This window comes from Phoca vitulina, unplaced genomic scaffold (assembly GCF_004348235.1).
Source record: "Phoca vitulina isolate PV1807 unplaced genomic scaffold, GSC_HSeal_1.0 scaffold45, whole genome shotgun sequence".
NCBI classification, from domain to species: Eukaryota; Metazoa; Chordata; class Mammalia; order Carnivora; family Phocidae; genus Phoca; species Phoca vitulina.
The window spans coordinates 8,837,173-8,852,227 of record NW_022589748.1 but is presented as its reverse complement, the minus strand read 5'-3'; positions in this window follow the sequence as shown (position 1 = coordinate 8,852,227).

The window sequence follows — 15,055 nt, the reverse complement described above, 5'->3', positions numbered from 1 at the left end:
CCCACTGCTTCAGTTGAAGCTTCACTTAGAGGATTTGGATAGCTCCAAACCTAGGGCCTCTGCCTGTATTTTCACTTCAAATTAATTCATTCTCCACACTTCAGACAGAGCGATTTTACTAAAATAAAATCTGATCTTGTCATCCCCTGGCTTAAATTCTTCAAATGGGTTCCCATTTTTTACAGCAGTGGTCTCTATACTTTGTTCCTGCACCCCCATCAGTAAAATATTTTTGGCCATGCAACCACAATGTATGTACATTAAGTTATATACATGTTCTACTCGAAATTATGAATATAAAATATATACAAAAAGAGGAATGAAAATGGGCAGTGTAAAAAGAAATATAAATAGAATTTCTAGTATTTTCTTCCTATGCCTCAATAGTTATTTTTGGAGTCTCCTGGGGAGTGTTTGCTTACTTCAGATACCACTAATTAATTGGTCAAAAGAACTGCTTAGCTGAAATAAGTCAATCAGAGAAAGACATGTATCATATGATCTCACTGATATGAGGAATTCTTAATCTCAGGAAACAAACTGAGGGTTGCTGGAGTGGTGGGGGGTGGGAGGGATGGGGTGGCTGGGTGATAGACATTGGGGAGGGTATGTGCCATGGTGAGCACTGTGAATTGTATAAGACTGATGAATCACAGACCTGTACCTCTGAAACAAATAATACATTACATGTTAAAAAAAAAAAAAAGAAGATAGTAGGAAGGGAAAAATGAAGGGGGGGGAATCAAAGGGGGAGACCACCCATGAGAGACTATGGACTCTGAGAAACAAACTGAGGGTTCTGGGGGGACGGGGTGGGAGGATGGGTTAGACTGGTGATGGGTATTAAAGAAGGCACATACTGAATGGAGCACTGGGTGTTATACGCAAACAATGAATCATGGAACACTACATCAAAAACTAATGATGTAACGTATGGTGATTAACATAACATAATAAAATAAAATTTAAAACAAAACAAACAAAAAAAAGAACTGCTTAGCTTAACATACAAAGCCCTCATGATAACTCTTCTTTAACATTAAAACTGGGCTTAAGACTTATGCCATCTTCTTTACTTTTCTGTTGGAAGTTGGAGACTTCTATCCATGGTCCCATGGTCCTTTTTTCATATTTTTTTCCATAGCAGTTTTCATCTGTGGCAGCTTCAGAGTCTCCACCTCAGAAGACTTAGAGGCAGGAATTGGGTGGAGGTGGTTGGGTTTGGAGGGGGTTGTGGCTACCTGACTTGTCCTGACTTGTTCTAAGTCCTGACCTAGATTATAGTGATTTATCTGGCATGACTTTAGTGAAGGGATGTTGAAGGTGATAAGGCTATTGAAGCTTCCCAGCACCCACCTCTTGGCAAATCCCAGAGATTGGTGCAGGGCTGTCAGGGTCTGTTGATAGAGGACTCATCAGGAAGGAAGAAAACCACAGCACACATGTCTGGTTCAAGAGTGATGGACCAGGGTCAAGGGAAAAGTAATTCTGAGAGGCCTGCTTAGTCTGTTCCTCTCATCATCCATCATCCTCCAGGCCACAGTCATGTTAGACTCGTTATAGAGGCAGACAGGACCAGACCTTGCCATGGCGAGCCATTTAGGGTGTGTAGTGGGATGCCTCTGTAGGGTTTGGAACCAGGGAATTACATGGTCTGATTCATGTTTTATACGCACCACTCTGGCTGTCTTGTGGAAACTAAATTGTAGAGGGACAGGTGGAAGTAGGGTTAGCTTTGTGCGGATATTGTGGCAGCAATGGGTCCTCAGGTGGGCCATAACCCTGGCAGTCATTGCTACACTGGGGCCCAACAATGCCACGAGATATAATTAAGTTTGTGCCACATCAGAGGAAGATCCACTGGAGTAGCCAAGAACACATGTGACACATGCCCTTGGCAGATCAGGATTTTACAGCAAATGAAGTTCCCAGAAAATAGGTGGGTAGGACAAAACCAATGACATTCTCCTAGGACCATGGTGGTGGCCTCATTTTTCATCTCCAGGCTAGCATTAGCATGGCCTGGGAAGCATGGGTTACACCTTTATTGCTATTTGCTTTCATCTGTCATTAAGAATTCACTTTTCGATTTGTATATATATGAATACACAATGAATATATGAGTATATGATATGTATATATCTTCACACAAACTTTCAATGTGAAAGAGATATTTGAATACCAAGAAATTGATAAGCTTCCTTGGGCTTTTGAAACCATCCCTAGAACAAACATCAAAGAAGAACAAAATATCATCACTAATGAAAATGGACAGAGAGGACCATGAGTCAATAGTACTTTGCACTTCAACCACCTGCCAACAGAGCATCTCAAAGGGCTGGATATATCTGAATATCATATCCTTCCACATAGATCAGAAGGCTGTTATTACTACCTCTCTTAAGACCTAAGTATGACCCTTGTCAGGGTGAAATCAGCAGCTATTTCCCAAATCATAGAGATATTGAATAACAGTTTTGGTCAGGAAATGGGTATTGCATTTGGCTTGTCATGACAAGTTCCTGGTCTGGGCAGATGGAATATTGCAGAAATATGTGTGTGTGAACACTCACGTGCACACAAGTGGGGGTGAGGGTGGGGTGTTGAGCTTGATAAAATCAGCAGGAGGCAGGCCAAGTAGGAGGGACATTGGCTTTGGCATCAGGTTAAGATTCTGAGTCTGCCTTTACCAGCTGTGTGACTCTAGAAAATTAACAAATACCCATAGACCTCAGTTTCCTCTTCTGGAAAATGAATTTATAATTCCGACCTTGATGAGTTACATGTGGATTAGATTAACCAATATGTGCAAAGTATCTAGTATGTAATAGGTGCTGAGCAAATATTATTGCCTGTAACTCTTTCTTAATGACTGCTTAATTTAAAACAATTTAAAATGACTATTGTTTTTGAAAAAATAATTTGTAATTATATAAAATTCAAGTCATACACAAAAGTACAAAGAAGAAAGTAACAAATCATGAAATTTCCTACCACCAAAAGACAAAAAACAACAACCTGTTTTTAGCATTATGTGATAATCGTTTCATACGTCTTTCTGTGCAAATATGTAATTTAACAGGTAGATAGACAAATAGATTAAAAATAACTCTACAGAGGTGCCTGGGTGGCTCAGTCAGTTGAGCTTCAACTCTTGATTTCAGCCCAGGTCATGATCTCAGGGTCATGAGGTTGAGCCCAGCATCAGGCTCCGAGCTGATCCCTCTGATCCTCCTCCCTTCTCTCTCTCTCTCTCAAATAAATAAATAAATAAATAAATAAATAAATAAAATCTTTTAAAAATAACTACATATTTTACATATATTTTAAATACATATGTTAGCTTTAATTTTGCTTGATATAACAGAAGCAAATGAAACTAATGATGGGGATTTTCTGAACTTCAGATAAATGCTTATGCACAAGTGATATTTGTTTCTTCAAGGGTCATTAAGGTTATATAAAAGATAATGAAATTTTTATGATGATTCTTTTTAATGTGCAGTTTTCATTTTAGCTCATATGTGCTTTATTTCCCGAGTTGGTGCATGTTTGAGAGTTTCTGCTTAATGATTTTATACATGGATGACATCTTTATGAGTGGAATATTCTAGATTCCCTTCCTTTGCACTATGACTCTAGTCTTCCTTCGAGCTATGACTTTAGTATCACCTCACACTGGCTGGCTAGCTGAAGATTTTTCTCATGTGAAGGTCATGCTTTCCTGCCCAAAAGCCTGTGGAATGCTTTCTTTATCCTTGAAGTTCAATAGCTTAGTTGGGATTGACTCTGAGTCAGTCATTCTATATTAATTTTTCCAGGTATGTGGTGTGCCCTTTGACTGCTGATTACATTCTTTTATATCTCTGCAAACTTTTCCTGTTTCATTTTTCACATTCTCTACCTCAGGGCCACCAGTTAACAACCTGGATTGCCTCTTTCTTTTTCTTTTTTTTAAAGATTTATTTATTTATTTATTTATTTATTTATTTATTTATTTGACACAGAGAGAGATTGAGCACAAGCAGGGGGAGCAACAGGCAGAGGGAGAAGGAGAACCAGGCTCCCCACTGAGCAGGGAGCCTGATGCAGGGCTCGATCAGAGGACCCTGGGATCATGACCTGAGCCAAAGGCAGATGCTTAACCAACTGAGCCACCCAGGCACCCTGGATTGTCTCTTTCTAATTTCCATAATCACTAATTTTTTGGGGGTGCTTTAATCTATTTCTTTTATCCTCTGAATTCACTATGATTATCTCAAGATTAATTTTTATTTTTGATCATATTGATTCTCTTCCTTGTTTCTAATTGACTAGATTTTTTTTTTAAGATTTTATTTATTTATTTGACAGAGAGAGACACAGCGAGAGAGGGAAACACAAGCAGGGGGAGTGGGCGAGGGAGAAGCAGGCTTCCCGCTGAGCAGGGAGCCCGATGTGGGGCTCAATCCCAGGACCCTGGGATCACAACCTGAGCCGAAGGCAGACGCTTAACGACTGAGCCACCCAGGCGCCCCTCTAATTGACTAGATTTTTAATGGTGGTATTTTGGTCCTCTCTTTGCTTCCTTGGTTCTATAATCTTCCTTTCATCTCATTTTGTGGTGTTGTTTTCTTGTCCTTGTGCTCTTATTTTCTGATTCATCTGTAGTGCAAAGCACTTGTAGGGATATTTTCTTCTAATTTTGGGCTATGTTTTCTTTCCAAACAGGGTCCTAAATGTTGTAGCATCTCTAAGATTAGTCCTCTTGTCTGTCTACATCCTTTGGCTAGGTGATTTCTTCTAACCTTTGACTTTGGATGCTATGTATATGTTAACAACTGGCATATTTATACCTTAAGAGTACACCTATCTCTTGAACTCAAATTAAATTTCAATGGATTCCTTGCTATTTCCACTTGTATATTTCATATGCATCTTAAAAGCCAAATGTCTTATAGAGAACTCTTGGTTTTCATCTCTTGCCTCCCATTCACTTGTTCCTCCCTCAATGTTCTCATCAGAGTAAATGGCACCAATACTCACCCTGTGGCTCAAACCAAGGGCCTCAGAGTCATCCTTCTCGTGTCCCACATCCAATCCACTACCAAGTCTTGATATTTCTACCTTCCAAATGTGGCCTAGCATTCTGCATGTCTTTCATCTCCACTCCATTGTCATTTTTTTCCTGGACACTGCACTGATGCTTAGCTGGCCTCCCTTCCTCCACCATTGCCCCCATACAATTGATTTTCCACTCAGGAACCAGATTGTGGTGGTTTAAAACATGTCTGCAGATTCTTTGACACTCTATCATCAAGAGGTGGAACCTAGTTCCTTTTCCCTTGAACATGGACTTAGTCACATGCCCATGACTACCAAGCCCAGGTCATAAAAGATGATATAGCTTCCACGTGGCTCTCCTGGGATGGTTTCTCTTTCAATTCATTTGCCATTCCTCAAGAGAGCCCAGGCCACATGGACAGGTTGCATATAGGTGTTCCATCAGACAGCCCTAGCTAAGGTCCCAGCTAACAGCCCACCAGATACTTGAGCCAAGAAACCCTAAGATGACTCCAGCCACAGTCAATATTTATAAGCAACTACATAAGAGACCTTGAGCAAGAACCACCTCATTGAGTCCAATCAGCCTCCAGAATTGTGAGAATAATAATGATAATAATGAGTGTTGCTGTTATTTTATACCACTAAGCTTGGAGTTGTTTGTTAGACAGCAATAAATAACTGATACACAGAGTGATTTTCAAATATAAATGATATTATTTATTCCTCCACTTGACAACATTTAATGGTTTAGAATTGAGTTTAAAATAAGATAAGATAAGATAAGATAAAATAAAATAGAGCAAATCCCAGATCTGGTTCTGCCTGCCATCTCCTAACCCTTTCCTCTTGCTCATTGTGCTCCGGCCACAGGGGTTTCTTTTCTGCTCCTATAAATACCAAGTGTTTTCTCTCCACAGAACCTTTGCACATGCTCTTCCCTGCATGAAATGGACTTCCCATGCCATGGCTAGATCTTTCTCCTCTTTCAGGCCTCAGCTCAAGCACCAGCTCTACAGAGGATTTCTCTCTCACCTTGTCTAATCCTCCTTCCCATCACATCACCCTTCTCAGTTCCCTCAGAGCAGAGGGAACTATCTAATCACATTTAAAAAAATTAGCTTGTTATTTGTTTTTTAAATTGCATGTCCTCCTCCCCAAGTTAGAACATAAACACTGTATGGCAGGAGTTTCATCTTGTTCCTTCTCAGAACCTAGCATAGTGGTTGGCGCATAGTAAGCATACAGTAAATGTCTTTAGAATGAATGAGTATCAAGGGAAGGAGATTTTGGGATTTACCACCTTTATATGGAAATCCTACCTACCATTGACACATTTCATCTGATGGTATTTCCTATTTTTGAATCTAAACTAATTAAAAGGGAATAACCTTTTGCTGGCTGTCATCAATCACTTTTATTCATTCATTCACTCATTCATTCATTCATTCATTCATCAAGTACAAAATTCCTTCTCCCAGAAGGTGGGGGTAAACAAACAATAAGCACTAAAGATATAATGTAAGGTTAGGATATGATAAGTCTATGAAGAAAAATAAAGCAGGGCAAGGGGATAGAGAGTGAGGGGGCACTGTTTAGATGGAAGGATTAGGAAAGGCCTCTCTGAGGAGGTGAATTGAGCAAAGACTTGAATGAAGTGAGAAACAGAATCACGTAAAGATGTGAGAGTCTTCCAGCATGAAGATCAGTAAGTGCAGAGTCCCTGAGAAAAGAGCATGCCTGGTGTGTTTGAGGAATAGCAGAGAAACCAGTGTGGCCAGAGTAGGAGAGAGAGGCAGGAAATGACGTCTGAAGGATCATGGGGGCCTGTCAGGAAGAGTTTCTGAGCCCCTAGTAAGGTCTTTGGTTTTTATTCTAAGAATATTGGAATTGTTGGAGGGTTGAGTAACTAGTCTTTGTTTTAAGAACATTCTAGCTGCTTGTTGAGAAATTGGACATGGCGGGACAAGAGAGGGAGCAGGACGATGGTGAAGAGCTACCACATCAATTTCCTTTGATCATTCCAGGCCAAGTTTTGAGCAGGGCCTCTGAGAAAATATGACCCAGCCCAGATCCCTTCATCTTCACATTCAGTGCCTGTGAAGGCCCAGTGAGGTCAGGCTGTGGAGGCTTCTTGGGAAATCATTGGCTTCTCAAACCAATATCTTCATTCATTCCTTTGATGTTGGAGACAATGGCCTGTCTCTCATCACACATCTGCTGCATCCAATTGCAAACTGAGTGGAGTGTCTTTTAGCTCAAGAGTGTGTGTTTCTCAAGAGTTCACAGAAAGAGAAATCATTGTTACAGGCTACCAACTGAAGTATATTAGTTATGACTCAAAGCAGCCCTTGGGCAGCAGTGGGTTTCTAAATAATGAATGTTCCCCCTATACCTCTTTTCCCAAGTTTGTCAATGAAATCCACACTTTGAGAGGGAGAAAGAAATGGGAAAGAGAGAAGGACAAGAAACCAACCAGACTGATTGGCATAAACACTAAATTCCTTAAAATTATTTTTTACTTTCTCTAATAACCTTTGACTGAGTTTTTTCTCAGTTTCTTTGTTATGTATATTTTTTAAAAAAGTTTCCAAATGGTATTTTAATTGTTTTCCTTCTCAGTAAATTCGAACATTGAGGGTCTATTCTGTCATTGAATGAAGCAAAAATTATACATTTGGGAAACCATTTTTGAATTGTTGGATTATAGAAAGGAAGGGTACAAGACTGGAGACAAGGCAGAGGAGGGTGTCACTATGGCTGTGTCCCTCTGTTCCTTGCCACCTCCTTAGTCTCCTGTCCTCCATGTCATCCCTCCCCCCTCTCATACCACCAAGGACTGCTCTCCCAGCGTGCTTGTTAAGTGGCATAGTATGCAAAGTGAGGGATTACCAAATGGGATATCCAAAAGGCATAATTCTTGGCTTCACAGAATTCATTTTATTTAATTTGTCTACTCATAAAATTCATTAAATGTGCACATTATCTGAGGGCTTCTGAATATCTACACCAACTGTTAAACACAATGATGGTATTAGAGTATTAAAACAAGCTTCGTATTGAATGGCGCACTGGGTGTTATACGCAAACAATGAATCATGGAACAATGAATCAAAAACTAATGATGTACTGTATGGTGATTAACATAACATTAAAAAAAACCCCAAAACCCAGTTTCATTTTGTAACTGTGAAGATAGGCAGCCAGGATGAGTGAGTTGTCCATAACCTGGCAGCAGTCTGGCAGCAATCTGGCAGCAATCTGGAGAACACAAGGCCCTCTGCAGGCACTTGGTTAGAGCGTGTGGACCGGCTGCATGGTGACATGCAATCCTTCTCTTTCACCTGCCAGCTCAGTGACTGATGCCACATGTCATACTGGCCATCTAACCTGGGGACCTGGGAGCCTTCTTTGGCTCTCCTTTCATGCTCCCCACTAGATCTGCTTGTTCTCCAAGTCCCATCTGGTTGTACCTCCAGACCATCTCTCCTGCCTGCCTCCCCTCTCCTTCAGCCCACGGCCACTGTATCAATCTCGCTATCATTTCTGGCTAGAGTACTCCTACTTAGTGTCTTTTAAACTCCTAACCAAAGAGAGCTCTTTACAAAACAGCTAAATTTAGACACTTAGTATTATCATGCACTGCCTTTTAATGATCCATGTAGCATTTCTGTATGTTTAAAATGTTTAAGCAATTCTAATTACCATATGATCCCAAAAGGACACAATTTGACTCCTGAACTCATTGAGTGGTATGCATTAAATATGCACAGCTTTTTATATGTCAATCACACCTCAATAAAGTGGGGCTAAAAAAAAGACACAACTTTAAAGAAAACAAACTGTGTAGGCACCTTTTTCATTAACTTTAATCGTCATTAACGTACTTCAACTGTGATCTCATTAGGCCACGATGAAACCGATCATTTGTAACTCATTGGATTTCCTTAGACCCCAAAGCTATTGCTAATGCATTTTACCATATCTAGAAGTGGAAAATCATTTTCTCCTTCCACTTTGCTGAAGTTGCTCCCCAACATATTTAGTTAAGCTTCATTCTGGTTCACCAGAACAAAGGCATCCCTGGCTGTCCTAGAGTGAATGCTTGCATTGTCTGCCTTTATTGTGTCCTATTTCTGTGGGGAAAATTCCAGAGGTGCTGGGGGAGCAGATTTTACTAGCTCACAGCTTTCCTTCCTAACTAAATACTTGAGGAACAGGCATGGATTTAGGAATATAAGAGATAAGCCAAAGTAGGGCTTGGAATCCTTTCTTGTGCTAATTATAGAATTGGAAGGGAGAGCAGAGAAGCAAAAACATGGACCTGCCCCCAGCTTTCTTGGGGATTTCCCCCATTCTCACCCAAGTCCTTTTCTCTCTCCTTCCTCCCCTGTCTTCCTTTACCCTCCTCTTTTCGTATTCCGGGAACCAACAGGAAAAGATGTTAATCTTACTTCCATGGGCAATATTTTAAAGGAGGGGAGTCCAATAAACACTATTTCTGATAAAAATCCCTGCTCAACTTTCAAAATGTTGCTTTCTTCACACTCCATTTTTTCCTTTCCTTATCTCTTAGCTTCCAATTCCATGAAACATCTCTGGATACTCCTTTCCTCCTTTGACTTTTGGGTCTTTTCAATGTGCTGTCTTGTATTTCCATGTTGTTTATTTTGTGTTGGGAATTAAAAGCTAAGTTTCAGGGGCACCTGAGTGACTCAGCTGGATGAGCATCCAACTCTTGGTTTCGGCTCAGGTCATGATCTTGAGGGTCCTGGGATCGAGCGCCGAGTCAGTCTCCACGCTCAGTGCAGAGTCTGCTCAAGATTTTCTCTCTCCCTTTCCCTCTGCCCCTTCCCCCTGTGCTCTCTCTCTCTAAAATATACAGATAAATCTTAAAACAACAATAACAACAAAGAGTGGAGCATTTGGGAAAAAGCAGGGTGCTTACTCTGAAATTTAAAAAATAATAATAAAAAATAAAAGCTAAGTTTAATTTGGGCTGAGAGAAAGTATATAGAAAAGCAGACATTGCAACTGATGAATCACTTAACTACCTCTGAAGCTTGAAAGAAAGAAAGAAAAGAAAAGAAAAGAAAGGAAAAGAAAAGCAGATGAATTACTTCCATCTCTGCTAGCATAGATATCAAATATCTCTTCAGGTTTCTCCCCTATCTCACCTGTTCCCTGACAGATGGCCAGTTGTAAAGGCTCATACCGAGTGGGAACAGGCAATGCTCTCCTCCAGTTTGAATGCTTTTTGTTTACTTCAAGACTAAAGTAACTTTCACCCCTACTTGATGAGCCTGGTCTTTATTCACCTAACTAGGAAAAATACATGTGTTCTTTCTGTCACCTCAGGCCTCTGGGGAAGGAGTTTGGAGCAGGGCCAAGCCATCCTAGCCTTTGCCCTCAATTGCACCACAGAGTGGAGAGTCTCTTAGTTCAGGAGTTTGTGCTGCTCAAGAGTTTGCATAAACACAATGTTGAGAAATACCTCTGGCTGGAGTGGGTGCAAAAGGCAAAGGACGAACTGTTCCGCTGAGATGGAGACATTACCAAGTTGGCTTTAGCTGTTCCATATTGGACCCCTAGTGGGAATAGCTGATCTAAGTGTCATTCTTCTCCAACTACTTGGTGAATTACTTAGCCTCTTTGGAACCCAATTTCCTCAACTTCAAAATTAGGGGTGAGACCACATGTTCCCTAAAATCTTTTCATCTCGGCTGTTTTATGAGTTAATTAGTGAGATTTGTTTTGCAATAAGCACCCACCCAAAATTGTTCTGTGGTCCTCAAGGTAGGCCTTATGTGTGTTCCTATAATCTTGTAATCACCCAAAATAAGGGGGGGGGGGTAGTATTTGAGGGAAAGAATCTTCCTTCCTTCCTTCCTTCCTTCCTTCCTTCCTTCCTTCCTTCCTTCCTTCCCTCCTTCCTTCCCCCTTCTTTCCTTCCCCCCAACGACTTCCTTCCCCCCTCCCTCCTTCCTTCCCCCCTCTTCCTTCCCTCCCTCCCTCCCTCCTTCCCTCCTTCCCCCCTGACTTCCCTCCCTCCCTCCTTCCTTCCCTCCCTCCCACCTTCTTTCCATCCTAGCTTTATTGCTTTCTGATAACCTGAATTGTCTTTTGAGACTAGAGTTGACTTTTACAAATAGCCATTTGAGCTAGGTCTTGTGAATAAGTGAGTGGTCAAGCATGAGGTCACAACCTTGGCTACAGCAGTTTCCCAGAGAGCATGCCGTGAACTCTGAAGTGCTGCCTGCCAGTCATGAGGCCACAGTTCACATTTCTTGCCAAATTCAGAATTCCATATGAAAAATATCCCTAATGTCAAAAGAGTAAAGCACTAGGGCCTTCTCTTTTGTTTGATCTGTTTATTTTCTTGGATCTGGAATTTTTATTTTTATTTTATTTATTTATTTATTTTTAAAGATTTTATTTATTTATTTGACAGAGAGAGACACAGTAAGAGAGGGAACACAACCAGGGGGAGTGGGAGAGGGAGAAGCAGGCTTCCCACAGAGCAGGGAGCCCGATGTGGGGCTCAATCCCAGGACCCCGGGGACCATGACCCGAGCCGAAGACAGACGCTTAACGACTGAGCCACCCAGGCGCCCCGGATCTGGAATTTTTAACTGCTGACTTTCGTTTTGGTAATACTAGATACTCCCGCTACGTTTTTTCTTTAAAACTTGCTGATTCGTCCAGCTGCTTAGAGAGATCTTTTGTGTTTTATGTGTCAAAATATGTAAACTAATAGTTGCAGAAACATTCTACATGTTTCAGGTTACTTTAAAAATTAGACCCCCCCCAAAAAAAATTTTTTTAAGTAGGATCCACACCCAGTGTGGAGCCCAATGCAGGGTTTGAACTCACAACCCTGAGATCAAGACCTGAGCTGAGAGCGAGAATTGGACACTTCACTGTGAGCCACCCATGAACCCCTAGACCAAATCTTTAGTTACAATTTACTTTACAGCGTTCATCAAAGCAGTTGACCATCATTTAAAGAGAATAGAATCTTCTGACATTTCCACCATTCTCTCACGTTATAGGGTGCCTGCATGGGCATGGATGAATGTTACAAGCAGGTGGTTTCTAGCCCAAGTATAACAAGGACACCATTTCTAACCATATCATTGTGCAGATGTAGAATGATAAGCCACGTGGCAGGGAGCTATATCAGGAATTCAGGCAGCATGTGGATGGCTAGATTTACAGGGCCTTTTCATTTCAATCAGAAAATTTTACATTTCCGTGATTCTGACCCTCTCCTTACCTTCAATATACATCTATTGCAGGCAGCTTCTGACAAGGTTCCCAGTAATCTTGCCTCTTGGTTTTCACTCCTTCACATAATGCCTTCCTCTTAAGTGTGGGTTGGACCTGGTGACTTGCTTCTAAGGAATGGAATGCACAAAGGTGATGGGCTATCACTTCCATGACTAGGTTACAAAAGATTGGGACTTCCATCTCACCAGCACGCTGACACCCTCTCTTGATTTTTCTGCTTGCTCATTCTGATAAAGCAAGCTGCCATGTGGATGGCAAGGAACTGAGGGTAGCCTCCCGAATAGAGGCCCTTAGTCCAACAACCAGTGAGGAAGTGAACCTGCCAAAACCGCGTAAGGGAGCTTTGAGGCAGATCCTTCTGCAGTCAAGCCTTCAGATAAGACTGCAGCCTCGGCTGACGACTAGATGCAGCCTCGTAAAAACCCTGAGGAAGGGACACAGCTAGGGCGCCTGGGTGGCTCAGTTGGTTGAGCGGCTGCCTTCGGCTCAGGTCATGATCCTGGAGTCCCTGGATCGAGTCCCACATCGGGATCCCTGTTCGGCAGGGAGTCTGCTTTGCCCTCTGGCCCTATCCCCTCTCATGTGTTCTCTCTCATTCTCTCTCTCTCAAATAAATAAATAAAATCTTAAAAAAAAAAAAAAAAAAAGGGACACAGCTAGGATGTGGATTTCTGGAAGCCTGGACTCCCAGCTGAGAGAAACTGGGAGGTGATAAGTATTGTCGCTTTAACGCATGAAGATTCTAAGGTTGGGGGTAATTTGTTGTGCAGCAGTAAATAGCCAACACATCATCCAAGATGGTCAAGAATCCTCACTCTCTTAACATTGTTTCCTCTTCCACAACTCCTTCTTGTGTGTCGAGTGTTTCATTTACAGATTTAATTTTACGGAAATTTGCTATTAAAGGGGCTGGACTCAGTCATTTCATAAGTTCCCCTCAGCTGTAAATTTCAGAGTCAAATTCTTTGCTCCCCCCCAAAAAGAATCATTCACTTTTTCATCCTCATGAAAGAAGGGCGATTGGCCACAGTTGCGGGCATAAGAACTAACTGGCTGGGCAGAGGGCTGCTGGTGTGAGCTGCTTCGGGAGCAGGGCGTGCTGCTTGACCCCTGCAAGCTCCTCTCCCCTCCCCCTCTGGGGAAGCTCAGGGTCCTCACGGCCAGCCTCCCACCTGGGCGGGCTCCCACTCAAACGCTTACCATTTGTTGTTATTGTGGTTCCTGTCTTGTAGCATTACTAGAGACATATCTGTGATGCCTTTCTTGTTTCTTTTGAAAGAACATTTGAACTTAGAGTTAAAATGTGCCTGAATCCTCCCTTCTGTTCTTTTTTTTTTTTTGAGGGCACTGAGACAGACACAGGTTAAGTGGCGGCCAAACCCTGGATTTCCTTCCTTCAAATGAATGGTAGGACATCCTTAACCCTGAAGTAGCTTCAATGGGGAATGAACTTTAGGCCTCCTAAGCTTAGGAAGATGGCATTGCTACCAGCACTCCCTGGATGGCCCAACTTGGACATTTCATGCTTCTGCCTAAATTCTCCTGGGGAGGGGCGCCTGGTGGCTCAGTCGTTAAGCATCTGCCTTTGGCTCAGGTCATGATCCCAGGGTCCTGGGATCGAGCCCTGCATCGGGCTCCCTGCTCAGCGGGAAGCCTGCTTCTCCCTCTCCCACTCCCCCTGCTTGTGTTCCCTCTCTCGCTGTCTCTCTCTGTCAAATAAAGAAATAAAATCTTAAAAAAAAATAAATTCTCCAGGGGAGTTCCAAAGTGATACTATTGGCTTTAAACTCTTCCCTCTTTCCTTTTCTTCTATTTTCCTTCTTTTCTGTCCCTTTCTCCCTCTCTTCATACCTTCCTATATCACCTGCTATAGGCAAAGGCATTAAAAGAGGTTTTTTTCTTTTTTCTTTTTTGCTTTTACAAAAACCAGATTGATATATCTCAATTAAAACTGTGAAGAAACCACACATTCCAGAATTCTTTCTTTCTCAGCCCCAGGCATTCTAAGGAGGCTTGATTTGGAGGTTACAGTCTGTGGCCAGAGCCTGGTTGATGGGTTCTCTAGTGTATTGTGGAGGTTGTTGTGGAGTAACGGATTTCCTGGGGCTGCATCAGCCTGCGGATAGATGGAGGGTCACGTTGATAGTCATGAATATCCCAGCTGTCTCTGGGTCTTACCCTCACCTACTGTCATAGGATCATCCTTGCACCATTAAGGGGAGTCTCCTAGGGTGTCTTACTGGTACTCCTGAGAATTGGCAGGTTTGCTACCCCAGGGCATCCCCCAGCCCCACCCCCACCCCCCCACCCTCCTTGGTTGATGTCCACAGCCCCTTGGTAGGCCTGACCCCTGCTGGGCTAGTGGCATATCCTTGTAGACACTTGCGTCCCTGCTGAGAGCACAGTGCTCTGAAGCTTCTGGAGTTAAAAAATGTTTAAAAGTGCTAGTATTGGTCAAAGTCTTATGGGCAAGCAACACAATCAACTCAGGCTAATTAGTTTTTTTAAGATTTATTTTTATTTATTTGAGAGAGAGAAGGGGGGAGCAGAGGGAGAGAGAATCCTCAGGCAGACTCCCAGCTAAGCGTGGAGCCCGACTTGGGGCTTGAGGCTGGATCCCAGGACCCTGAGATCATGACCTGAACTGAAATCAAGAGTCGGCCACTTAACCGACTGCGCCACCCAGGCACCCCAACTTGGGCTAATTTAAAAAGAAAAGGAA